This window comes from Scomber japonicus, chromosome 19 (genome assembly GCF_027409825.1).
Source record: "Scomber japonicus isolate fScoJap1 chromosome 19, fScoJap1.pri, whole genome shotgun sequence".
In the NCBI taxonomy this organism is placed as follows: domain Eukaryota; kingdom Metazoa; phylum Chordata; class Actinopteri; order Scombriformes; family Scombridae; genus Scomber; species Scomber japonicus.
The window spans coordinates 29,180,322-29,193,668 of record NC_070596.1 but is presented as its reverse complement, the minus strand read 5'-3'; positions in this window follow the sequence as shown (position 1 = coordinate 29,193,668).

The window sequence follows — 13,347 nt, the reverse complement described above, 5'->3', positions numbered from 1 at the left end:
CATGTGGAGGCCAGGGAAAAGGCTTCATCGCACGACGAGCAGCCAAATAACCCTCGAATCGCTAGACGCGAGTCAGCCACCGGGGCCTCGCTGATCAAGAGATCCAGGGTCGACGAGGACGCAGGCAGGGGTGCGGGGAGGTATACCGACAAAGGTGGAGGAAGATGGAGGTTTTTAAAATAGAGTATCTATGTGGGAGACATCATGGAGACACTGAGGATACATCCACTTCCAGGTAAAACAAACAGCCGTCGGTTCAGAAAGGTAAATCCCAGGAAAACTGATAGCACTGAGCGTGGTAGAGTTGGTGTTAAGCTGAATGAAAGGAGCAACAGGTGAAGAGGAGGAGGAGGAGGGAGGAGGGAAGAGAAAGGGGAAGACTGGTGCTGGTTGGCCTGATTATAATCCTCTTACTCTCTTAAGGTCACAGACAGATTTAAGGCCAGTCTACTGTCCTAATATACAACCTTTATAGATGAACTTTGAGTTTCTCACACCTCATGGAAAGTGTATGGAAAGTGAATCACTAATACTGCAGCTATTGTTTTTATTTTTTTTCTTACTTTTTATAACAGGATAAAGGATGCAGGCATTTCCAGGTTTTGTTTCAGAAGTAAGAAAACCTCCAAATCCCACTGACATTTGCAGTTAATTAAACAACTAAAGGTCTGAAAGGCTGAACTAAGCGGCTGCATGAAGGACCAGTAGAAGATAAATAAGGAGTTTTTAAATGGAAATCATGTAAAGATATTCCAATAGAGCCTCACAATATAAATATAGAGCTGGAGATGTGCATGAAACGTCCTCTTGAAGGTTTTGGACTGTTAGACGGTCAAAACCAGCCAACTGTAGACATTTGAAGTGCTATTTTATCAGTATCTTTTCAAACATTTCCCCAACTAAAGGCAGGCATAGTGTTATGTCTGACTGGGAAAGGAGCATAAACCATCTGGTCCCAGTTGGTGGAAACGATCTTAATAAGTGGTATGTCCAGTCTTTGTAGGTTTCAGCTTGGTAGATGAACTGATAATGATAATAAATGTTAGCTGCAGTGCTACCAATTAACAAGCAGCCACGATTATAAAGAGCAATCATCAAAACTGATTCCAAAAAATGCTACCTACAGCCCAATTTTCACCTCCTGCACCAACAACAAAACTTCATATTTGCCTCTGTGATGATGCATTACACAAGAAATCCAATATTTACCACTAAAACGCAGCAGTGACTCCACAAAAACCCTGAACAAACACAGCTAACAAGCTTTGACAAAGAGGAACACACAAACCCACAGACAGAAATATTTCTAGACAGTATCTAATCTCACCACTATCTGTCTTGTGATTTAAAAAAAAACAGAAACCCCATTCACAACCAGCCTTAGCAACACATGAGCTGTTTGTTTCCCCCGATCCACACAGTGAAAACTCAATACGTGACACATCTTCAATAGCCAATCAGCCATTACAAGACACCCTCATAAATACAGTCAGACAAGGCTCACAGCTAATCACATGGATCAATAACATGTTCAGTCAGTAATATAACTCTTCTTTTCTGACACTGAATGTTAAACGTGCTTTACGGGGACGCTGGTGTTTATGAGGACCTGCGTACAGTAAATGAGCCATGAGGCAGTTTGCAGCTTTTGTCTCTGTGATACCCGACACGTGACCCATACATGCCTGAACAGGTAGAAACACAGCTTCAAATGTCTCTGAGGGAAAGGGCAAGAATGGTATTGGTATAATCTTATGAACAGCGGGGGCGAAATCATATCTTATGATAATATTTATGACCTTTTTTTTTACCTTTAATCAAGTCCAGGCAGCTAAAACACAGACCTGGAGAAGAGGACTATCATTATGTGCAAAACAAATGGCCCCTTCAGTAAGGACAAAAAGAAAAAGAAAAATATCTCTTATACACACATCTCAAAAAAATATCTTTAGGGCTTGCAGCTATTCAGTCAAACTGGGTCGACTTATTAGACAAATGTACCTCATTACATGCATTTCCACAAATACTGTTGATATACTAATACTTCCTAATATATCTTGTCATTTCCTTTTCTACTCTGTCAGTGGTCAAACTGTTAAGTTTCACTATATGTATGTGTGTTTCACACAATGTCATGATAAGTAAGAGAGAAATCATGAATCAACAGATTTTATTTAAACAGTGACAGCGAGCAATAAAAAAATAGCCTTGAATAAAACAAGGAGAGCTGCATTGCACCATGGACCATGTTGACCATAATTTCCCAAAGATATGGGTAAAACCTGTGATAGTAAGCTGGAATCAAGTTGGCTAAAAAGGTCTAACACAGAACTGGGTGATAGTTTATACATTATGCTTTAAAAACAGTCAAACCAGACCTGGTCAATTTTGACCCAAGAGGACAAAGGTCACAGGAAGACGAATGGGAGGGATAAATAACTAACAATACACATTAGTATATAACCTATACCTATACTCAACAGTACAGTATGCCAGATTGTTCATATTCATGTTTGGACAAGAACAGTAAATACAAATAAGATATTCTAGTGTTAGCAGCCTTTAACAACTCTATTTCTCCAAAGAGATTTCATGCAGCTGAAGAGTTTCAATCATTATTTGATTCAATAGACCAACGTTGGTGTTTGCTGAGTAAGAAAACCTCATTCAAAATCCAGTTGACATCTGTGGAAGCTGGCCACAGACTTAGGCCAGAGGCTCTGCTTCCCAGCTGAGATTATGTCGACCAACCTTCCACTAAACCTCACACTATGGTCGGCCTCACTCAGCTCATCTACATCACTGAGCTCACAGTACCCTGTGAGAATGCAGTGGATGAGGCCTACAAAAGCAAGAAGCTGAGGTAAGCAGAGCTGGCAGCTGATGTGCAGCAGCCAGGCTCAGCAGCAAAGGTCTGACCAGTTGAAGTAGGCTGTAGAGCATGCATGTCCAAGCTATTCCACAAAGGGCCATGTGGCTGTAGGATTTTGTTCCAACCAATCAAAAACACATGATTCAACCAATCAACTGTCTGAAGGCTGAGATCAGTTGATTAAATGATTCAAGCCTGGTGTGTTCCTGATTGGTTGGAATGAAAACCTGCATCCACATGGCCCTTTGTGGAATAGTTTGGACATGCCTGCTGTAGAGGGATTGTCGCCACATCAACATCAACACTAATCCTGGAGACGGGAGTGCGAGGGAAGATCCACCAGCAAAGGTCAAAGAGCTCTCAAAGACTGCTGAAATGGGGAGCCAGTAGGGCTGGGTATCAATACTCGATACCTTTAAGGTATTAACCGAAATAAATCGATACCAAGTAGTATCGAAACGTCTCCTGTCACACGATACCTGCAATCCATCCTTTTTGCACCCAAAGCTAGAAAATATGACTATTTGTATGGACTTGCTCACAGCCAATCAACTCAATCAAGTGTATTCTAGTTCTATTCACATGATGGTCAATGAAGTACTCAACTGGTGTCAGTATCACTTGGAGCCAGTGGCTGTGCATTAAGAGAAAGGACTCCACCTGGCCCCCCAAGTGAGTAGATAGCATCTCTTAGAATCTAAGGGGTGAGCCCAGGACGCCGGGATTCACTGACAAACCCTCTGGAGGTGTCAGGGGCCTATCAGCCGAGGAAGGAGGGCGCCCACTTAACAACCCCGAGGATGCCATCACTCACTTGACCATCCCCCAGAGTCCTGATAGCATGACTCAAATGTGCAACTAAGGGACAATAACATCGAGTCCAACACAACAGATCTGTAGTACTCTGAATAACTAACAATCCAGACTGAATATAACCTTATTCAACAGTACAGTATCATGTTGTCCACTCAACATGTTTAGACAAGGAGAGTCATTTAAAAGAGGTGTTGCAAGATAACATTGACATTTGTACTAATTTAATTTCGGGCTCTATTAATCACAACTGTCAGGCAGTTGCTTTTCTAATTCCTCCCTCGTTTCCTCGGTGGCCTATCTCACTTTCGACCTCCTACAGTAAATGTCAGCTCTCCCTCTCTCCCTCTCTCTCCAGTGAATATCTTTTCGTGAGGCGTCATATCAATTAGATCTGCAAAACTTGGCTTAAAGACTTTTCGCCGCTTGAGCCTCCCAGCCTAATTGTGCTTGGACGCTTGCCAGTTGTACTTCCAAAAAAGGTGGTGCCACCGGGGATTATTTTTACACCCTTTAAACTGCCTGAAATACTTGTAGACTTTCCCTCTCTTCCTTCACACCACTCGTCCTGCAGGCTACAGACTCCAGGATCCTGCTGGTCTCTACAGTTCTTTTATTGGTTTTCTGTCTTCATTAGCCTTTGGTTTTTAAGATGTCACAGTAGGAGAAGAACATGTGTAAATAATAAAACAAGTGATGACTGAATTACAGCTTGCCTCAAGGTTTCTGTATTAGTTACACTTGTGCTTTCCTATCTAGGACAAATCAAACTGTCTGCTGTCAAAAAGGCCTGCAGGCTGCAGCAGACCCTCCAAACCACTGTGATGATACTGATATAGTTTGGTGAGAAAAGGCTTATTCATTTTCTCCACATGAGTAAGATAACAAGTTTGATACCATGATATGTGTCAGAATTGGAGCCATAGCTAGGAGGCAGTCTTGACATAAAATCCGGCTCTGTTTAAAGTTCAAAACTACGCCGACTAACACCTCAAAGTGTGTTAATTAACACTTTGTAATCCATTTAGTTTTGATTTCATGTTTAATATATACACAAAGTAAATGGCTATAGTAGTTAAAGAAGGGTTACACAGTGGAAAACCTTTGATTTGTGACTTTATATCTACTTATTAAAGGATTTTACTGGTGATTCTCTATGTTTCTCTTACTGTCAGTAAATCTCAGTCAATCTCAATCTCATGTCCTACACTGTAAATGTCTCAAATAACTTCGAAGTTGGTTGAATTCATTCAGTCACAGGTTGCCCATTCAGTTCTTAGCTTTACAGCCATCCTTTGCCTCGTGTTACCTAAAAGTGGCAATCTCAAACATCTTCATTTCTTTCTCTCATATGACATTAAGCAGTCATTTCAGGTGTGTTTTTTGGAACTCACTCTCAGTGATCCAAAACAGTGTCCAATCACAGATCGACCGGATCATCCACTGTGATGAGTCACAGACTGCGCAGCTTGTGATTTGAATGCATGGTGTGAAAGCCGCCACCCGTTTCCTAACAATCATAATACTGCAAATGTAAGAGCTTTCATGGGCAGGCCACAGGCTCGGTCACCACTGTGTTCCCTAATTTGGTGATAGATAGTGACTTAACATTTATCTTAATGAAAATCTTTGAGATTGTAATGAAAACAGACCACTGGTAATGAACTGGTACTGGTTTTGGAGAGTCAGTATTGGTACTACATCACACATCTACCTGGACTCTCTTAGACTCTGAATGATGTGATTGTTGGTCTTATAATATCACTGAATTAGTTGCCTATTTAATGAGCAATGCTAATAAATAAGTAAGTGGATTTCTATTATGATCATAAATATATTATATTCTGCTGACTGATATATTATTATGACATCATTAGATTATTAATAGTGAAGCATCAGTGTTAGAGCAGCATGTTACTGTTGTAGCTGCTGGAGGTGGAGCTAGTTTATACTACTTTATATACAGTTAGCTAGTTTATACTACTTTATATACAGTAAGCTAGTTTATACTACTTTATATACAGTTAGCTAGTTTACACTACTTTATATACAGTTAGCTAGTTTACACTACTTTATATACAGTTAGCTAGTTTACACTACTTTATATACAGTTAGCTAGTTTATACTACTTTATATACAGTTAGCTAGTTTATACTACTTTATATACGGTTAGCTAGTAGCTAGTTTACACTACTTTATATACAGTTAGCTAGTTTATACTACTTTATATACAGTTAGCTAGTTTATACTACTTTATATACGGTTAGCTAGTAGCTAGTTTACACTACTTTATATACAGTTAGCTAGTTTATACTACTTTATATACAGTTAGCTAGTTTACACTACTTTATATACAGTTAGCTAGTTTATACTACTTTATATACAGTTAGCTAGTTTATACTACTTTATATACAGTTAGCTAGTTTACACTACTTTATATACAGTTAGCTAGTTTATACTACTTTATATACAGTTAGCTAGTTTAGTCCAGTGGTTCCCAACCTAGGGGTGGGGCCCCTCCAAAGGGTCAGCAGATAAATGTGAGGGCTGCTGAGATGATTAATGGGAGAGGAAAGAAGAAAAAACAAAGTTCTGATACACAAATGTGTTTTGAGTTTTTGGACTTTTGATTTTTGCTGAAATATTGGATCATTTGAACATTTATTGAAATGAAAGCATGTGAGAAGTTTAGAGGGAAGAATCAGTATTTGGTGGAGCTGTTAACAACTCATAGACATCTGAAATGTGAGCCGACTACACACTGCTGACTGGTTTCATCTTTAACAATGTGTTGTATTTTAAAAGCTTGTTATATTATCCATTGTGTCAAATCTGCATCTGAAAAGTAACTAAAGCTGTTAAATAAATGTAGTGGAGTAGAAAGTATTTCCCTCTGAGATGTAGAAAGCAGCATCACATGAAATACAGTACAGTACAAATACCTCAAACTGTACATAGAGTACTAGTCAGCTTACTTCCCTCCACTGGCCCAATCATGCATCAGCCTGTGATCCTGTTTTCAATCAAAACTGTTGCATGAAACTCCATTATAACCAAAACCCAAACCACCACCAGACTGAACTCACCGGCTGCTCATCCTCCGTCTCCAGCTGTGGTGCAGATGTTGCAGCTTCTTCTCCTCCGCTGCTGCAGCTCGGAGCCTCGGCCAGCCTCTCCAAGCACGCGGACCCCAGAGAGGAGCTCTTGTGGTGGGATTGCACCAGTTGAGCCACCGTGTGCTTGATCGGGCTGGCGGTCTTCTGCTTGGAGGAAGACGACGACTGCAGGGCCGTTTTGCCGCAGAGCTGAGCCTCCTTCGCCTCTACATCCAGAGGAGAGGAGAAGAGGAGATCGGGTTGAGAGGAGGAGATCACCCGGTCCATCACGCTCTCCTTCCGCTTCATCTTCTTGAACATCCACATGCCTTTCTCCTTCTTGTCGTCGGGCTCTCTGGCGCCCAGCTTGGGGCTGAGCAGCGGCTTGGCTTTGGCTTGAAACTGTTTCCACAGAGTGTTTTGCGGGGTAGAGCAGCTCTCATTCTCGTCCCCGTCGCTCCTCTCCATCCTCCTCCGCTCTCTGATCCGCCGTCAAAACTTCCGCAGGCTCTGCTCCTCCAGGCGTGCACGGAGGTAAACAATGCAACACGGGCTCAAAACACTGTGGACATGTTTTCTGAATCCACAGCAAGCTCTCAGGGTCGTCCAGCCCCCTTTCCACGGAGATATTTACAAGCCCTGGCAGCAGCAGGAGGGCAGGGCATGGATCCATGAGGCAGGGCCGGCTGCAGCGTTTTTGGAGCCCTAATCCGCCCACCACGCCCCTAACTTTGAAGTGTTGGCACAATCTCATCAGCTCCAATTAACAACCTTTTGTAGTTATTTTTAGGTGTCTTATCAAGGTCTTTTGTGTGTGTGTATTGCCAACTTTGGTTAATAAGGAAATAATACAGTGTAGTTTAATAAAAGGAAATCTTGAGCAAAAAAGGGCTTGGTTATCCATATATAAATAGAGTACATTTATTGTACAGCTGAATGTACTTGACAAAATAAACTATTAAAATTAACTCCTGTAAGCTTTTCAATAGGTTCCAATGATTATTTGTTTTTATTTTATTAAACCTTTTACTCCCCCTGGTGGTAGACACAGGTAATAGTGTTGTTAACTTGCTGTAAACAGTGATGTAAGGATGTTACTTAATTTAATTAGAAAATAAATGTAAGTGTAATCTGTTACTGAGAAAAAATGTGTTATTAAATTACAGTTACTGATAAAAATGTTGATTATTACAAAGGAAGTTACATCTGAAGTCACACCTGTAAGATTTTACTCAGGAGGCTTTTTTCCTCATTTTTTAATATTTAACATGTTACTGAATACATATATTGCTGTTTTTAATTATTTTAAATCAGGATGTGGGCTTATTTGGAGCACACATGGGCTTAAATGGAGTCACAGTACCAATTAAACCCACTTTATTCATCAAATATCTTTATTTTATATTCCAAAATCTACATGAACTAATGAATACATTTTCAAATGAGAGATAAATGTTGCTTTATAAGAAATGATCTCCCTTATAAATCATGTCAGTATCCATGAAAAACAGCTGGACTTAGATTTTGGTGTTTAATGGGAACATTTACCCTAACAGCTCAAATTCACCCATTCACACACATTCATACACCGTTTGTCTCAGCCATAGGGAGCAATTTGGAGTTAAGTATCTTGCCCAAAGATAGATCGACATGCGGACTGAACAAATCAAACCGCCTTTCTTCTGCTTAGAGGCCTTCACTCTACCTCCTGAGCCACTGTCTCCATTACCACCGCTATATACCTGTTGACATGACACCTCAAACTGCAAATAAGGTCATTTATGTCTCTCAGTATTATGACTTTTTAATCCATGAGGGTTTTATATATTTGTAAAACTGTCCCTAAAGCTAGAGAAGCTATTTTAAAACCCTGATATCTTCCCCATGTAAAGTCTACAAGAGAAACACGGCTGCACATTTTCTGCAAACCTTAAAGCGAGACACGTTTTTTGGCTCATGCACCACACAAGCATTTTTTTTATATGATTGAATCGAGCCCCCAGGAACAGCACTGTGAAGCCAATTATAGGGATTATGTACATAAAGGGACATATATATACAGATTATGTACCAACAGTATAGTGTGTGTTCCCTGTTTTCTATATTCAGATGTATGCAACAGAACAGCCCAAGGCAAATTTCCCCTCGGTCACGATATAAAGTGTATTTTATCTAATTTAGCTCAGAACTGTTGTGCCTGAAAATTGCCTCAGATAGCCACGAGCACGTCTGTAGAGTCTCAGTAAAAGGTCTTTGCCCCAAAAGACTAAATAAAGGCTTGAGATCTTATTATGGAGGATTTGAAGTCCCTGAATTGAAATTAATACACTCTTATCTCTGTTTCCTTTTCTCTGAATGCTTTTACTTTGTCATAATTAAATGAAAAAACACGTTAAATGACAATTATATAGCTTTTAGTCTTTGTTAACTATATTAAAGGAGCAGTGTGTAGGGTTTAGTGCAGAGGTGTCAAACTCATTTTCATTCAAGGGCCACATACAGACCAATTTGATCTCATGTGGGCCAGATCATTAAAAAGATGGAAGGAAAGAAGGAAGGAAGAAAGGAAGGAAATGAGAAGGGAATGAAGGAAAGACAGGCAAAAGGAAGGAGGGAAGAAAGGTAGGAAAGACAGATGGAAGGAAAGAAGGAAGGAAGAAAGAGAGGAAGGACAGATGGATGGAAGGACAGAAGGAAGAAAGGGAGGAAGGACAGAAGGAATAAAGGGAGGAAGGACAGAAGGAAGAAAGGGAGGAAGGACAGAAGGAATAAAGGGAGGAAGGACAGATGGAAGAACGAGAGGAAGGACAGAAGGAATAAAGAGAGGAAGGACAGAAGGAATAAAGGAAGGAAGGACAGAAGGAAGAAAGGGAGGAAGGACAGAAGGAATAAAGGGAGGAAGGACAGAAGGAATAAAGGAAGGAAGGACAGAAGGAAGAAAGGCAGGAAGGACAGATAGAAGAAAGAAAGGAAGGAGGGAACAAAGGATAAAGGAAGGTAGAATGGAAAAGAACACAGGAAGGGCCGGAGTGGACCCCTTGGCGGGCCGGATCTGGCCCACGGGCCGCATGTTTGACACCCCTGGTTTAGTGGCATCTAGTGATCAAAATACTTTAAAGCTGCTCTAATCAATTGTTTTTTTAATATTAAAAATCAAACCTACAGAGTTTGAGTTTAGTGAATAATTTAGCCGTTAAAGAGCCTGATATTTCCCCCTGGGAGCTGGTGGAGACCAAACACAGAGCTAAAAGAGAGTGAATAGTGGACTAACATTCATCCAATGGACAGAAACATGTTCTCCATTAAAACCTTATAAGCCTATATAATGGAGAACATTGTGTTTTAAGTTTGCTCTGCTGCCCCCAAGTGGCCAAAGATAGTAATTAATTCAACTTTTAGTCAGAATTAATTTCACATTGCAGGGAGGAACATTGCAACCTTCTCACCTCCTCTTCTTCTGTATTTGTCTTGAATTGACCCCGTCTTATTCTTCTTTCCTCCCTTCCTTCCTTCCGTCTGTATTTCCTCCATCCCCCTTTCTTCCCTCCTTCCTTCTTTCCTTTCCTCCCTCCCTCCTTCTTTCTTTCCTCTCTCCCTTCCTTCTTCCCTCCTTTCCTTCTTCCCTCCTTTCCTTCCATATTTCTTCCTCGCTTCCTTCTTTCCTTCCTCCCTCCTTCTCTTTCTTTCCTCTGTCCTTCTTTCCTTTCCTTCCTTCTTCCTTCCCTCCTCCCTCCCTCCCTCCTTTCCTTCCTTATTCCTTCCTTCCTCCCTACATTCCTTCCTTCTTCCCTTCATTTCCTTCTTTCCTTTCCTTTCCTTTCCTTTCCTCCCTTCCTACCTCCTTTCCTCCCTCCTTCCCTCCTTCCCTCCTTCCCTCCATTCCTTCCTTCCTTGACTTGAGGACAAAAGAAGGATTAAATTAAACATTAATTAAAGGGGATACATGAAAACAACAACACTGTAAGAGGAAAAGAAATGTTTTATTTTTTTAACCTTTGTTTCAAAAAGTGTCATGTAATCAAAAAAATATTATTATTACTATTATTATTACCATCATCATCATCATCATCATCATAAAGCATGAGTTGTGATATTACTGGAGTCAGTGTGTTGTGTGTGTGTGTGGAGGCTTTACTTGAAGTGTTGGATGCATTTTTTAAAACCTTGTGATATGGATACGAGAGGATCTGGATCTGGATATGGATACTGAGATCAATACCGTCTATATAAGCTGTGGGATAGTCAGAAATACAGATTGTATTACAGTATACTATGCACACTAACGTTAAAACATGTGCTCTGAACATTGAATTGGTTTTCAGATATTAGATAGGTTTCAATTTCACAGTTATGATTGTACACTGCAATCAGCAAGAAATGTTCTACTACTTTATTTATTATCTACTGTAAGAAAGAGATTGTCTGAAGAATGCATGTATTTACCACAGCTCTACTGATGGCCTTAAACTCCTCATAATCAGAGATGGAGATGGAAAAGTGACCGACGGTATGCTACTGTTGTTTTGTATTAGCAGTCACATTGTTGGTCCTTATTATTTCGGACACTGTCTAAATTTCAACACAATCTCATCGGTCACTGAAGCTCATATTAGGCATGGGATGATAACCGTGTTCAAGGTATACCGCGATTTGAAAAGCCATGATAACTGAAACCGCCAAATTTTCTGTCATACCGTTCCTGAGGTATGAGCCGTGTTTTGTCTGGTCAAAGACAGGAAGTGGTTAGGGTCAGAAATCCCTCAGGTGGTGCAGCTGCAGCGTAGAGTATCACGACCCCTCACACTGTCATTACTGATTCAGGTTAAATTAACATGTCTGTCTTTATTTTTCTTCCTTTTAGGAACATTTTAGAGCTGTAATCGCAATACCGCCATACCGTGAAACCGTGATATTTTTTCTTATGGTTATCATACCGCCAGAATCTCATACCGGCCCATGCCTAGCTCATATTTCATCATCTTTCTCTCCCGACTACCAACTTTCACCTGGAAAAGCCCAAAATCCCTCAGTGTACAGAAGCCACTATTTAAATTAGAGGGGTTATAATTGATATATATATATATATAACACCACAGTCTGATCTGTCAGTGTATAATGTGGTTGTGGCTTTACGTCGATCTGATCAGCTATATCGGATCGGCCGATATTTAGCATTTTAAGCAATGTTCGAGATCTGCTGTAATGTCTTAATTCACCGATCCGATCAATGTCGTCATGTTGAAACTTTTTGCAGATGCTCCCGTTGCATAGATTGCAGATGGCTTGTGTTTTATCTGTCTCCTTTACTCTGAAGAAGTTCCACACCACCGACATGTTTGTTTGAATCCGACAGCTAGTTGTGATGGTCAATAAAGTTTTTTGAATCTTGAATGATGAGCTGTCGGATTCAAACAAACATGTGGGTGTGTTGTGGGCAGACAGATAAAACACAAGCTATTTAACAATCTGTGCAACACTGAAGAACCTCGTGGGGAAGCATCTGCAAAATGTTTCAACACCACAAATGTACCTGGATAGGAAACACGAGGAGGAGAAGCCGAGTTTAAGGAACGGAGCGTGGATAAAGAAGACATGATCGGATCGGTGATCGGTTTATTTAAACTCACTGATCGGTGATCGGCCCCAAAAATCCTGATGGTGTAAAGCCTAGTTGTGGCTCGTAGTGATGAACCTACAGAGAATTATCAGAGACTCTGCAGCTCCTCTCGGCTTTACGGAGCTTTATAGTTGAGTTTCAGCTCATTGTTTAACTGTCCGGCTGGTTTTGGTTCACTCTCAGCGCTCTCATAGCGTTGCTTTCAGAGAAAAAGCTGCAAAAAAAAGAAGTAGTAGTCAGCATTTAGCAGCTAAAGAGCCAGATAGTTCCCTTATGAGTTGGTAGAGAGCTAAAAGAGAGTGAATATTGGATTTATGAATAACAAAATGAATGATAATGTTCGTCAGTAACTTCTGGATGTGGAAACAAGTTTAACATTTCAACCTTTGTAGTCAAACGTGACCCAAAGCTATGGCTTACTATTGCTGTTAGCCACACAGTGAAACACCATCATCAGCATAACCCAATAACAATTCTCACATGGTGGCGTAAAGTGGTCACATGACAGTAAAACATGAGTAACATACTGTTTTTTTATAAGTGCTTAAAAGTCTTTAGAAGGAAAACCAACAGCAGCACTTACAATCACGATGATGAACCACCAAATAACCAGCGTTCAGTTTCAGTGTAACTCTACGTATCAGTGCATAAAGTAATAAGGGACTGTACATAAATCATTGGGGAAGATAAGAGGGTTGTGTTTTGTGTCGAGCCTCGTGGTTATTATGATTATACTAACGGTCTTGCATTGGTTTGGTCTCGGTCTTGACTACAACACTAGTTTTATGTGTTCTTGGTATAAAATGACCTTAAACCTTAAACCTCAGAAAACAACAAAATGACAAATGGAAAAAACGCTTGTAGTTTGTCTTTTAAGTGTATTATGTCTTTTATTAGGGCCAGAGCACTGACCAGCACGAAGTCCTATTGTATCTGTAAACCGACATGCA